This window comes from Dipodomys merriami, unplaced genomic scaffold, assembly GCF_024711535.1.
Source record: "Dipodomys merriami isolate MVZ:Mamm:240054 unplaced genomic scaffold, mDipMer1.0.p SCAF_104, whole genome shotgun sequence".
Taxonomy (NCBI): domain Eukaryota; kingdom Metazoa; phylum Chordata; class Mammalia; order Rodentia; family Heteromyidae; genus Dipodomys; species Dipodomys merriami.
In genome coordinates this window covers 3,397,770-3,411,854 of record NW_027202316.1, presented here as the reverse complement: position 1 = coordinate 3,411,854, position 14,085 = coordinate 3,397,770, and the positions used below count along the sequence as shown (strand labels likewise).

At 46.3% G+C, this 14,085-nt stretch overlaps 1 protein-coding gene across 2 annotated transcripts in view; it reads left to right on the top strand.

The window, feature by feature from the left end:
• Positions 1-9,921: 9,921 nt before the first annotated feature.
• Rala (RAS like proto-oncogene A) overlaps positions 9,922-14,085 on the top strand; it is a 57,640-nt gene continuing 53,476 nt past the window's right edge. The window contains exon 1 of one of the 2 annotated variants that reach the window (XM_069998438.1): positions 9,922-10,186. The gene's annotated coding sequence lies outside the window, so the exon portion shown is untranslated. Of the gene's footprint in view, positions 10,187-10,722; positions 10,817-14,085 lie in introns of those variants that run through there. The other variant, XM_069998446.1, reaches the window with a different exon arrangement.

Below are 14,085 nucleotides of genomic sequence, written 5' to 3'. Positions count from 1 at the left end.
ATTTGAGCTGAGTGCCTTTAAAATACCCACAAGGTATTTAGTAAGTAGGGAATTGAGTATATGAAATTCAAATTTAGGAGTTACTGACACATGGCTAGAGTTAGCTACATGTAGAAAGTAAGTTATAGGCTTTTTTATTTTTTATTTTCTTGGATGGGATCATCTAAAAATGTGTAGACTAAACTACAATGATAAGAGACTTACAATCTCTTGGAACTTCAATATTTAAGTAAAAACAAATATTCATGTTAGTGGTTCACATCTGTAATCCTAGCTACTCAAGAGTCTGAGATATGAGGATCACAGTTCAAAGCCAGCCCAGGCAGGAAAGTCCATGAGCTTCTCATCTCCAATTAACCACCAAAAAAGCCAGAAGTAGAACCATGGCTCAAGTAGTAGAGTGCTAGCATTGTACAAAAAGATTGGAGACAACACCTAGCCCCTGAGTTCAAGCCCCAGGGAAGACACAAAAACAAAGAACAAAAAAACACCAGGGGGGCTGGGAAAGGTGGCTCAGTGGTAGAACGCTTGCCTTGCATGCCTGAGGCCCTGGGTTCCATTCCTCAGCACCACATAAGCAAAAAGGAAAAAGCAGGAAGTAGTGCTGTGGTTCAAGTGGTAGAGTGCTAGCCTTGAGCTGAAGAGCTGAGGGACAGCGCCCAGGCCCAGAGTTCAGGCCCCACGACCGGACCCAAAAAAAAAAACAAAAACAAACCAGGATGGTCTGGGAAGGTGGCTCAGTGGTAGAGCCCTTGCCTTGCATGCATGAGGCCCTGGGTTTGATTCCTCAGCACCACATAAGAAAAAAGCTGGAAGTGGCGCTGTGGCTCAAGTGGTAGAGCGCTAGCCTTGAGCTGAAGAGCTGAGGGACAGCGCCCAGGCCGAGTTCAGGCCCCATGACCGGACCCAAAAAAAAAAAAATTAAAAAAACAAACAAAACACCAGGAACATACAAAGAACAGGAAAATGAAATAAACAGTAAAGGAGCCTATCATAGACATCAAGCAGAGAGATTGACTCACAAAGAAGTAAACAGCTGCTTCAAATGTTGTTGAAACATTGAGAAGGGAAGGGATGATGGTGGTGCTTTTATTAAGAGCAGTTTCACCACAGTGCTGAGGAGGAAAGGCTAGTTATACATAGTTGAAAAGTGGCTTAGAAACATAGATAATTCAGGGCTGGGAAGGTGGCTCAGTGTAGAGTGCTTGCCTTGCATGCCTGAGGCCCTGGGTTGATTCCTCAGCACCACATAAACAGAAAAAGCCGGAAGTGGCGCTGTGGCTCAAGTGGTAGAGTGCTTGCCTTGAGCTAAAGAGCTGAGGGACAGCGCCCAGGCCCAGAGTTCAGGTCCACGACCGGCATTAAAAAAAAAAAAGGAACATAGATAATTCAAAGTTTTTCTCTGGTGACAAGAATGGATTTGAGTAAAAGCTACAGGGAAGATGGACAAGAAGATTCTTTAAAACAAATGAGAATGCTAGTGGTAATAAAGAGAGGTTGAAGATGTAAAGAGAGTAATTGACAGCCAGGTTCTGAAGCAGACAAAAGTTGAAATTCAAAAGTACAGACTCAATAACAATGCTACTGTAAAGAATGAAAGAAGTTAAGATTGATTGTAAGTAATAACTAACATGCATCCTCATTTTTCATTGAATTCTCACAATAAACTATGTAGTAAATTATGGGTTGGGAAGGTGGCTCAGTGGTAGAGTGCTTGCTTTACATGCATGAGGCCCTAGGTTCAATTCCTCAACACCATATAGGCAGAAAAATCAGGAAGTGGTGCTGTGGTTCAAGTGGCAGAGTGCTAGCCTTGAGCTGAAGAGTGGAGGGACAGTGCTTAGGCCCAGAGTTCAGGCCCCATGATTGACAAAAAATAAAAAAATAAAAATAAAAACAAAGGATTGGAAGGTGGCTCAGTGGTAGAGTGCTTGCCTTGCATGCCTGAAGTCCTGGGTTTGATTCCTCAGCACCACATAAGCAGAAGAAAAAAAAAGCCAGAAGTGGCACTGTGGCTCAAGTGGTAGAGTGCTAGCCTTGAGCTGAAGAGTTGAGGGACAGTGCCCAGGCCCCAGAATTCAGGCCCACGACCAGACCCCCCCAAAAAAACAAAAACAAAAAAACAGAAACAAAAAAACAACTATGTAGTAAATGCAGAGGAATTAAAAAACACCCTAGCATTACTTACTAATACTCTTTTTCTAGTCTCTCAAGGCATAGACCATCTAGATTTTTTTTTTTGTCGGTCATGTGGCTTGAACTCTGGGCCTGGGCGCTGTCCCTCAGCTCTTCAGCTCAAGGCTAGCGCTCTACCACTTGAGCCACAGCACCACTTCCAATTTTCTGGTGGTTTATTGGAGATAAGAGTTTCATGGGCTTTTCTGCCTACGCTAGCTTCTTGAACCTCGATCCTCAGATCTCAGCCTCCTGAGTAGCTAGGATTACAGGCGTGAGCCACTGGCACCCGGCTACCATCTAGATTTTTTGAGACCTAGACAGATATTCCTTCTTTTGTAAGGTGCTTAATACAATGTCTGAATCACAGTAAATATTCAGTAAGTGGTAACTTAATTCTCTCTCCTTTACTGTGGTCTTAGCTGCTTGATCACTTGGGGCATTTGATTCTCCTTCTTCATCTATACTTGCTGGTCTAATTCAGACCATCTGCCAGATGTTCTGTTCTGCTCTACCCCTACTTCTATAGTTTCCCAGGAAAAATCAACCCACTTACAATTGAATAATATATTTGAATAAAATTAAATGACTATTTTGCATGAAGGTATGATGCTGTTTTCTATAAACATGCCCTTGAATACAGGAGCCACTAGAAACTGATGCTAGGAGGGTGGTAATCCCTTTGAAAAATAATTAAATTTATAAAATTTTTTTAAAAAGCTAAAATGTGGGCTGGGAAGGTGGCTCAGTGGTAGAGCACTTGCCTTGCATACATTAGACCCTGGGTTCGATTCCTCAGCACCACATAAGCAAAAAAAAAGAAAAAAGCGGAAGTGGTGCTGTGGCTCAAGTGGTAGAGCAGTAGCCTTGAGCTGAAGAGCTGAGGAACAGCGCCCAGGCCCAGAGTTCAGGCCCCACGACCAGACCCCCCCCAAAATAATAAATAAATAAATAATAAATTTAAAAAACTAAAATGTGTGTCAATTTCTATGGTGACAAATGCTAACCAAAAGCAATTTCTCACACTTTCTCCAAGTGTATCAAAGAATATTTTAAAATAGTATATTGGGCTCCTCAAATACATAATTTTATTTGTAATTAGTACTATTATTTATAAAAAGTAAGTATAAAACTTATTCCAGATTTGAAGACTGAAGAAGCTTGTGGAGTAGGGAATAAAATCAAGCATATTTATTACTTCATGTAAGGAAAATAATTGACCTGAATGACCAATCCAAGTACACAATGATTTCTATATAATGAATGCTTAATTACATAACAATGAGTAAATCCCTGAGGAACTTGTTCTGTGATATAATACAAAATACCTTTGCTCATTTATCTTTACTATGTCTTAAATAAATTAAAATTATCCATCCAAAATTTAACTTTTCTCCCCATCACTCTAAATGTCTCCATAATACGTCCAGTAAAAAGAAAGCAAGTCCAATGAAATATAATACATATATATTTTTGTTGTTGTTGTTGTTGTTGTTGGTCGTGGGGCTTGAACTCTGGGTTTGGGCATTGTCCCTCAGCTCTTCAGCTCTAGGCTAGCGCTCTACCACTTGAGCCATTGCACCACTTCTGGCTTTTTCTGTTTATATGGTGCTGAGGAATCGAACCCAGGGTCTTGTACATGCAAGGCAAGCACTCTACCACTGAGCCACCTTTGCAGCCCTTTTTTTTTTTTGAGCTTTTTTTTGTCCGTCGTGGGGGCTGAACTCTGAGGCGTGGGGGCCTAACTCTGTCCCTCAGCTCTTCAGCTAAAGGCTAGTGCCCTATCACTTGAACCACAGCGTCACTTCTGGCTTTTCTCTGCTTATACAGTGTTGAGGAATCGAACCCAAGGCCTCATGCATGTGAGGAAGCACTCTATCACTGAGCCAACTTCCCAGCCCTTTCCTTTTCAATTCTTGTCTTGTGTTTGAATGTCCTTGGAAAGATGTAGGGGCACAGAAACAGAGCAACAAAGGGTGAACAAATGAAGCAGTGGTACTCACCAGACACTGTTGAAAATGAACTATACAATTTATGGGTAAGGACAGGAGGGGAAATCAGGGAGAGAGCAAGGGAAGGGGCGATAATGTCCATAAAGAAATGTACTCTTGCCAGGTCTAGTGGCTCATGCCTGTAATCCCACTCAGGAGGCTGAGATCTGCGAATCACAGTTCAAAGCCAGCCTAAGCAGGAAAGTCCACCAGACTCTTATTTCCAATTAACCACCAGGAAACCGGAAGTGGTGCTGTAGCTTGAGTAGTAGAGTGCTAGCCTTGAGCTTAAGAGCTTAGGCACAGCGCCCAGGCCCAGAGTTCAAGCCATATGATGGACAAAAAAACCCAAAAAACAAATACTTTTTACATGACTTATGTAAGAGTAACCTTCCTGCACATCTGCACATTGTTATTATAATAACAATTTTAGAAAAGAAAAAAGGCTTATTTTTGTTGTCTTTCTCTAGCTAATAGCTAGAATTATAGGCATGAGCAAGTGCTAAAAGCTGCAAGCCTATTTTGAAATAGGATCTTTCATGTTACCCAGGCAGCAATTTCAGAAATTGCTTGAGTCCTACTAGATATAGTCATGAGTTATACTATGTATTAGTGCTAATTATTAATGTACACTTATGATGCCCTTTCATCTAAATTCTTCAAAGAGCTCTTATAGCATTAGTTTATTTCTTATAATTATATCTGAGAAGCAAACTGGTAGAAAGTTATCTTTATTTCATAGTCAGAGAAACTAGGTCATAGAAAGGTTAACTGACTTTGCTAGGGTCACATGGCAACCAAGTAATAAAAAAGGAATTTAGGCTCATTGTTCTTAATTTCAGTTTAGTATATATTATACATTATATGGTTGTTTAATTTACTAAATGTATTTCTATTCTAGGGAGATTGAGGATAATGTATTGAGAACTAAAAGTAAGTGAATAGGTTTCTCACTTTGTGTTCAAAAAGTTTTACAGGAATATAATAATAATCAGTATTTGGTTTGCTGCTGCAGTGTGTTTCTTTTTCTTTTTTTTCCCCCAAACCCGGGGCTTGAACTCTGTGCTGTCCCTGGGCCTCTTTGTGCTCAAGGCTAATGCTCTACCACATGAACCAGTGTCACTTCCAGCTTTTTCTGAGTTTATTGGCATTGAAAGTCTCATGACTTTTCTGCTTGGACTGGCTTCCAACCACCATCATTAGATGTCAGCCTCCTGAGTAGCTAGGATTACAGGTGTGAGCCACTGGCAGTTGACTTGCTGCTATAGGTTTTGTGGGGTTTTTTTGTTTTTGTTTTTTTTGGTCCTGGGGCTTGAACGCAGGGCCTAGGCTCTATCCTGAGTCTCTCTGTGCTCAAGGCTAGTGCTCTACCACTTGAGCCACAGTACAACTTCAGCATTTTCTGTATATGTGGTACTGAGGAATTGAACCCTGGGCTTCAAGCATGCTAGGCAAGCACTCTACCACCATGAAGCCACATTTCCCAGCCTTGCTGCTGCAGTTTTAATAGGATTTATTATCTGTACCTTTCTGAAGCTTTTGCTTAAAATGAACTATTCTATTTTGATTACATTAGGTCAGGTTAGCATAATTGTGAACCACCAAGGAGCAGCTGAGATAGGGTAATAGATCTGAGCTGGTCCTTCTTGTTCCTATTGCTCACTCAACTCCTAGCTTTACATTCAACCATATCCATAGAGTCCATCATCCTCAACCAGTCTGTGGCTATTGCCAATGCTTAAAGTTTAAATGTTTAAATACATAGTGGATGGTCATGCATCACCAGCTGGTGAAGTTTGCTTTTTTTCTTTTTGCAATCATGGGACTTGAACTCTGGGCCTGGGCATTGTCCCTCAGCTCTTCTGCTCAAGGATAGTGTGCACTACCACTTGAACCACACCCCACTTCCGATTTTCTGATGATTTATTGGAGATAAGATTCTCACAGAAAGCCAGGTGATGGCTCATGCCTGTACCTCTAACTACTCGGGAGGCAGAGATCTGAGGATCATGGGGTTCAAAGCCAGCTGGGGCAGGAACATCCATGAGACTCTTATCTCCAGTTAAGTACCAGAAAACTGGAATTGGCGCTGTGGCTCAAAGTGGTAGAGCACTTGCCCTGAGCTGAAGAGCTCAGGGACAGTGCTCAGGCCCAGAGTTCCAGCCCCACAACCGATGGGGGAAAAAAAAATCTCATGGACTTTCCTGCCCAGGCTGGCTTTGACCAGTGATCCTCAGATCTCAGCCTCCTCAGTAGCTACGATTACAGGTATGAGCCACTGGCACATGGCCTAGGTTTTGTTTTGTTTTTTTTTTGGGTCCGGTCGTGGGGCCTGAATTCTGGGCCTGGGCGCTGTCCCTCAGCTCTTCAGCTCAAGGCTAGTGCTCTACCACTTGAGCTACAGCGCCACTTCTGGCTTTTTTCTTTTTCTTTTTTTTTTTTTTTTTTTTTGTCGGTCGTGGGGCTTGAACTCTGGGCCTGGGAGCTGTCCCTCAGCTCTTCAGCTCAAGGCGAGCGCTCTACCACTTGAGCTACAGCGCCACTTCCGGTTTTCTGGTGGTTTATTGGAGATAGGAGTCTCACGGTCTCTCCTGCCCGGGCTGGCTTTGAACCGCGATCCTCAGATCTCAGCCTCCTGAGTAGCTAGGATTACAGGCGTGAGCCACCAGCGCCCGGCCCGGCTTTTTTCTTATGTGGTGCTGAGGAATTGAACCCAGGGCCTCATGCATGCAAGGCAAGCGCTCTACCACTGAGCCACTTCCCAGCCCCCCCCTTTTTTTTTTGGTCCAGTTGTGGGGCCTGAACTCTGGGCCTAGGCGCTGTCCCTCAGCTCTTCAGCTCAAGGCTAGCACTCTACCACTTGAGCCACAGCACCACTTCCAGCCTTTTCTGCTTATGTGGTGCTGAGGAATCTAACCCAGGGCCTCATGTATGAAAGGCAAGCACTCTACCAGAGCCACCTTCCCAGCCATCCTGGTTTGCTTTTTAAATGTAGTTATTTCAGAAATTTTCCCAAGTAAAGGAGAAAGGAGAATTTTTCCTTTCCCAGGAGAAGGGAAAAATAGTTTGGAAACTGCTTTGTGACTATAGTGAGCGAAATGCTTGGCTGTGGTAACAGGAGTGACCCTAGGGTATCTCTAACTTCAGTCCAACTCCTCGGAGCTCTGAATTCAAATAGCAACTACCATTAGACATCACTTTTACTTCATATTCAGTAAGTTTCCCTCCTACAATCCATCCATCCTAACTCTGGTAAAATACACCTTTATTCTGCCCCATTACCAAAGCAAACCAGCACATCATTGCTACTTCTTTTCTCTCACCCACCAGTAGCCCTCAACAATCAATTCTCAGTTGATCTGGTCTCAGTATTTAAGGAATCCATTGGATGCCGACTGCCACTCAAGGGTCTTTATCTTTTAGTGTTTGTGTATGAGTGTGTGTGTGTGTCTAAGTCCTAAGGCTTTAACTCAGGGCCTAGGTGCTGTCCCTGAGCTTTTCTGCTTATGGCTTGTGCTCCACTGATGAGCCACAGACCCATACCTGGCTTTTTTTTGGGTTCGGTCATGGGGCCTGAACTCTGGGCCTGGGCGCTGTCCCTCAGCTCTTCAGCTCAAGGCTAGCGCTCTACCACTTGAGCCACAGTGCCACTTCCGGCTTTTTTTTCTTTTTGCTTATGTGGTGCTGGGGAATCGAACCCAGGGCCTCAGGCATGCAAGGCAAGCACTCTACCACTAAGCCACCTTCCCAGGCCCCATACATGGCTTTTTGATGATTAATTTGTTGTAAGAGTCTCATGGATTTTCCTGGTCTAGGCTCCAACCTCTATCTCAGATTTCAGCCTCCTGAGTAGCTAGGATTACAGGTGTGCACCACCGGTACTGCTATTCTTCCCAGATTTCTCAGGGCTCCTTGTCTGCATGCCCAGGTCCCTCCTTCAAGAGAATCAGTCCTCTACCAAAAAAGAATACTAGGGCTGGGAAGTTGGCTCAATGGTAGAGCGCTTGCCTTGCATGCATGAGGCCCTGGGTTCGATTCCTCAGCACCACATAAGCAGAAAAAAAAGCCGGAAGTGGCGCTGTGGCTCAAGTGGTAGAGCGCTAGCCTTGAGCTGAAATGCTGAGGGACAGCACCCAGGCCCAGAGTTCAGGCCCCACAACCGGACCAAAAAAAAAAAAATACTACTGTACTTTTAAATTAGAAATCTTTCTAGAATCATTCCTCTCGTAGTTTCAGTAAGAAAGGAATAGGAGACAGTTCATTATTTGACTGTCTGCTTCTGCCTCCTTCTGCTTTCACAGTTTGGGCTAGAACTTTAGGACATGCAATTACTACTGGACCTTCTCCAGACACATTGGTCCAGGTGCTGTTCAGTCATCTGTTTGGATTCAGATTTGCCACCTGATGACTCAGGCTGGTGACTCCTGTCTGTCATCCTAGCTATTCAGGAGGCTGGGACCCGAGGACCAAAGTATGAAGTCCTGAGACTTAAATCCAATTAACCACCAAGAAAGAAAAAAATGGGGAGGGAGGAGGGAGAAAGCCAGAAGTGAAGTTGTGATAAGAGTGATAAGAGTAGCTAGCTTTAAGCACAAAAACTGGGGTATAGGGCCCAAGACCAGGAACAGCATATACACACAAAAATAGTCCAAGGTTTGCCATCACCTCTACTTCTGCGATAGAAAAATAAAAAGCCTAAAGTTGGAACTGGCTGGGAAGGTGGCTCAGTGGTAGAGTGCTTGCCTAACATGCATGAAGCCCTGGGCTCGATTCCTCAGTACCACATAAACAGAAAAAGCTGGATGTGGCACTATGGCTCAAGTGGTAGAGTGCTAGCCTTGAGCCAAAGTGCCCAGGCCCTGAGTTCAAGCCCCAGGATTGGCAATAAAGTGTGAACCTAGCAGTCATCTGTTCTTTCCTCTGTACACCTTGACTTACCATACTTCCAAACACAATTACTTGCTTTTCTGTCTGCCTGTCCATTTGACTGGGACAATTCTCCGAAAGGGTAATGCCAAGCCAAGCCGATGGTGGTAAGGTTGGGGGCAGGGGCGGGGGTTGAGGACGAATAAGTCACGGGAGCAGCATCGGACGTTGGGCAAACCACGCATTTCCAATCTGTGGGGAGAATTACATAAACCAATGCCATGAAACTCAAACCCCAAACCTGAGCCTTGGGGCCGCGGGTTGACCCGGGCACCTCTCCCAGCCCCCCGCAGAGGGGCCCGAGAGCCCTCGGACCCGGACTGCGGAGACTCGACGGAGGAGGGCAGGAGGAGGCCGGGGAGCCCCGGAGGCCGTCCAGCCGGAGCGGACAGGCAGTGACGCGCCTCCCCGAGGTCCGAGGCCACCGACCCCGCGCAGCCCCCGCGGCCCGGGCCGCCGCCCCGACCCCTGCCGCGGAGGAAGGCGCGGCCCCGGGGCAAGATGGCGGCCCCGCGGCCTTCTCCCCTCCGAGCCCCTCCGGGGCTCCTCCACACAGACAAGAAACGACGCCGAGATCCGGGAACCTCCGCGAGGCCCGCGGCCACTCCCGGACTCCGGGGAGGTGACTCCGGCCACCGGGGCGCCGAGAGCTAGGGCGGGGTCGCTCCGAGGGCGGCAGGCCTGGGAGGAGCCCGCCGGCTAGCGCCCCGCGGTCTTTGTTCGCCCGGCGTTAGTCGGTCAGTGCCGTCGCGCCGCCGCAGGCCGGAAGCCGCTCCCTCCAGGTCCCGCCCCTCTCCCCAGCGACCCGGAAGTGACCCGGCGGCTGCTGCAGCGCGGCCCGGAGGAGGGTGGGTCTCCCCGGAGCGGAGCGCCGGAGTCCTCCTCCTCCTCCTCCTCCTCTTCCTCCTCCTCCGCGTCCTCCTCCTCCTCGTCCTCCTCCAGCCGCTCGGGCTCCCGCCACCCGCCGGACTCCTCCCCCAGCCGCGCCTCGCGCGCTCGGAGCCTCCCCGACGACCGTGCCGGGTGCCCCGCGGCCGGAGTCAGCACTGCGAGGGACCGGGAGCCCGCGGGGCGGCGGAGCGCTCGCGGTGCAGGTGAGCTCGGGCGGCCCGGGCGCGGCCCGCGGGCGGCGGCGGCGGCGGGGGTGTGTCCCGGCCAGGCGGGCCGCCGAGATTGCACGGCCCGCGTCGTGCTCGCGGACGAGCCGCGGGACCGGCGCCGGCTGGATCCCAGCGCGGGAGGCGGCGGCCGGGGCCCCCCCGCGCGCGGCCGCCCCTCGGAGCTGGGCTCCTCGGAAGGTCACCCCGCATCCCCGCGGCCCCGAGCAGCCCCGCCCGGGCGGCGCCCGCCACCCGGGCCTGGCCGTCGCAGGCCCCGCCGGCGCCTGCCTGCCCCCTCCCTCTGCCTCCCTCCCCTTGCACCCCTTCCCGCCTACCTCCGTTTCTCCCTGCACTCTTCCTTTCTGCCGGTCTCCCCCCCTGCACCTCTCGTTCCCCCCCCCCGTCCCCTCTCCTCCTCCCCTTGCACCCGACACCCCTTTCCCTCCGTCCCCTCGCCCTTTCACTCCGCTCCCTGCCCGCACCCGAACTATGTCTTTGAAGGCATCTCTGCCGGGTTTTTGTGACACTTAGAGGAATGGCTTTTTCGTACTGAAATCTGAGCCCGCTCCTCACTGGTTCACTCCTCTATTCGGATAACCTCCGCAGCGAGGAAGAGAACGCGAAGTAGGTATTTTGAATGAAGAGTGTTCTCTTCCGAACGATTCACAGAAGTGGAGGAGGAGGAGGTTGGTGCGAGGTGACATCCAGAATCGCCCAGGCACGGCCTGTGTGTGTGTGTGCAGGTGGGCGGGGGTCAGCACGCTGGGGTGGCCAGTGCTGTTCTAGGTTTAGGGGAAACGGGGGAGTTAACCGGGACCTTTGCTTGAAAACCTGAATGTCCAGATTCGTGCGAGCAAACCCCAGTGTCATTGAGGTAGTGTGAGATACTCCAGTGCCACACCCTACCTGTCAAAGCTGAAAAACAACAAAAAAAAATAACACCTAATTTATAAGTAGTCTGCCGTGAGTGTGTGTGGGAAGTGGAGGAGCTTTTAAGAACCAATATTCAAATTTAATTCTTATGGAAATGAATTATAACTTCAATCATGTTCCAGAAATTGGATGACAGATTTTATTAGGATATTGAACAGTAGGAGGTGTTCTTAGCTTGTGTTAATTAATGAATTTGGATATATCTTATTACCTTCAGTTTCTCTGGCTCTCTTAATGCTGTGTTATTATAACAGGACTCTTGTGACTGTTAAGGCATTGTTATTAGACCCTGAATTTTTTCAGAGCAGGAATCATGCCTTGTTCATCACAGGCTGGCTGTACGTTGTGCCTTAAACATAGAAGTGTTCACACATACTACCTCCCAGTAGTTATTTTTTAAAATTTAATTGTCAAGGTGATGTACAGGGGGGTTACAGTTGCATACATAGGTAAAGAGTACATTTCTTGTGGAGGGCTCATTTTTCTCCCACTTTTCCTCCCCCACAGTAATTTGTTTTGTCTTGGGATGTAGCTCAGTGGTAGAATGCTTACCTAACAGGCTCAACACCCTGGGTTCAATCCCCAGCACCACACACACCAAAAAAATAATTTTGTTGGACAAGAGATTTTTCAGTTTTGAACATCAATTAATTGTACCAAGGGGTTTCCTTTTTTTTTTTTGTCGGTGCCTGGGAACTATCCTCAGTTCTTCAGCTCAAGGCAAGCGCTGTACCATTTGAGCCACAGTGCCATTTCCACCTTTTTCTGCTAATGTGGTGCTAAGGAATTGAACCCAGGGCCTCATGCATGCAGGGCAAGCACTCTACCACTGAGCCACCTTCCCAACCCTCAGTGGGTTTCATTCTATGTATACAATACTTCTAGATCAAAATCACCCCTCTATCATTCTTCCACCTCTCCCTTCCCCTTTCCCAAACCAGTCTCAACAGGTTGCCTTATTTGGTTTTCACACACATATATATATCAAGTATTTTGTCTCACACCTATACTGTGCTTTAGTCATATATGTGTGTGGTATGTCATTAATACATACATAGGATCATTCACTTATGATACAGTGTGTGCTTGCATATATAATTATATTTGTTGTTTTTGTTTTAAGTTCTTGGTACATTTTATCCTGTTTTTCAGCAGGGTCAAAGAATTCTCCAAACTCTATCCTCCCTGTAAAGCTAAAATATTTAGGAGATTATGCCTGGGCAATATGATCATTTGTATTCCACTGTTAAGTGTTTACTATTTGAACTTATCCAGGGCTAGTAGGAAGCGATTTTTTCTGGCTAAAGGTGGTATGTTTATTATTATTATTTATTTTTGTCTGTCTGGGGTTTGAACTCTGGGCCTGTGGGCTGTCCTTGAACCTCTTTGTGTTCAAGGTTAGTGCTCTACCACTTGAGCCACAGCACCATTTCTGGCTTTTCCTGAGTAGTTTATTGGAGATAAGAGTCTCACAGACTTTCCTGCCAGGGCTAGCTTTGAACCTACAACCTCAGATCTCAGTCTCTTGAGTACCTAGGATTACAGGTATGAGCCACCAGTGCCTGGCATGTTTATTATTTGAGTTAATAACTATACCCAATCTTTATTTAAAAAAGGAAACTGTGTTATTAATGTTTGGAAAATGTGGTACATCACAGAAGTACTTGAAGTGGTTCATTTTTTCCATGGATACATGAAAATCCTCTAACATCGGATGTGACCTTGACATGATTTACCGACAGGCAATTTCACATTATTGTTCCAAGATCCAGATGCTCTCTAGTGTGTCTGCTTAGTGTGCAGTCATCTGGATCCTCTATTTTGAAGCAGTACTTCATTATTATACTTTTTCCAGGATTTTTTTAAGGTGGTAGGGAGACTAATTATAGGAATCTTGTCTTCTCTATGATGATTTGTGAAGGGAATATTTTTGTTGTAGATAATTGAATTGTTTTCACTTAGGGAGGTGGGAGGTCCTATTTAGAGCAAAAAGTGCTGATGTGGTCTTTCCCCTCCTTGGTGCCTAGTGGAGGGTCTGCACCGATTTTCCCAGTTCATTCTATAGGACATGACTAAACATACCAGTATCACTTCTTGTACTTGGGTTTATCAATATAATATGTATTTATTTTTTGGTAGTTCAGTGGCAAGGACATTCACTTAAAATACTGTAAAAAGAAGCTTTAAATGTTAATGAGGAGAAGAAATAACGCTTTGTTTTGTGTTTGTGCGCCAGTCCAGGGGTTGAACTCAGGGCCTGAGCGCTGTCCCTGAGCTTCTTTTGCTCAATGCTAGTGCTCTCCCACTTGAGCCACTGTGCCACACCCAGCTTTTTTTTGAGTAGTTTGTTGGGGATAAGAGTCTCATACCCTTTCCTGCCTGGTCTGGCTTTGAATGGGGATCCACAGATCTGAGTAAGTCTCTTGAGTAGTTAGGATTCTGGGCTTGAGCCACCAGTGCCCGGCTGACAATAATGCTTTTGAATTGTTAGGAGAGAGTTAATGATTTTCATTGTTTTATAAAATGCTTTAATTTTTAGACTAAGAGCAAGCCTGTAATTTGTTATCTCAGCAACACCACTACTATATGGAGAACAGATTTCCCTTCTTAAATTCAACAGTCCTCTGGGTAAAAACAGTTCTCATATATTGATTGCCTGCCAAATACTGTGATAAGAACTTCACTTATTTTTTTTTTAATTTTTTTATTGTAAAGATACTATACAGAGGGTTACAGTTACATGAGTGAGGTAATGAGTACACTTCCTCTTGAACATTGTTACCCCCTCCATTGTTTTCCCTCTACCATCCCCTCCCTCCCTCCCTTCCCCAAGGTTCTTTTTTTTTTTTTTTTTTTGATTGTGATTAAGTGATTACTTAATTTCCGGAAATTCACAGTATTGTGGAATAATGATGCTCATTTAAAGTCACAAGTTCATTCTAACTTTCCTGGAGCAAATT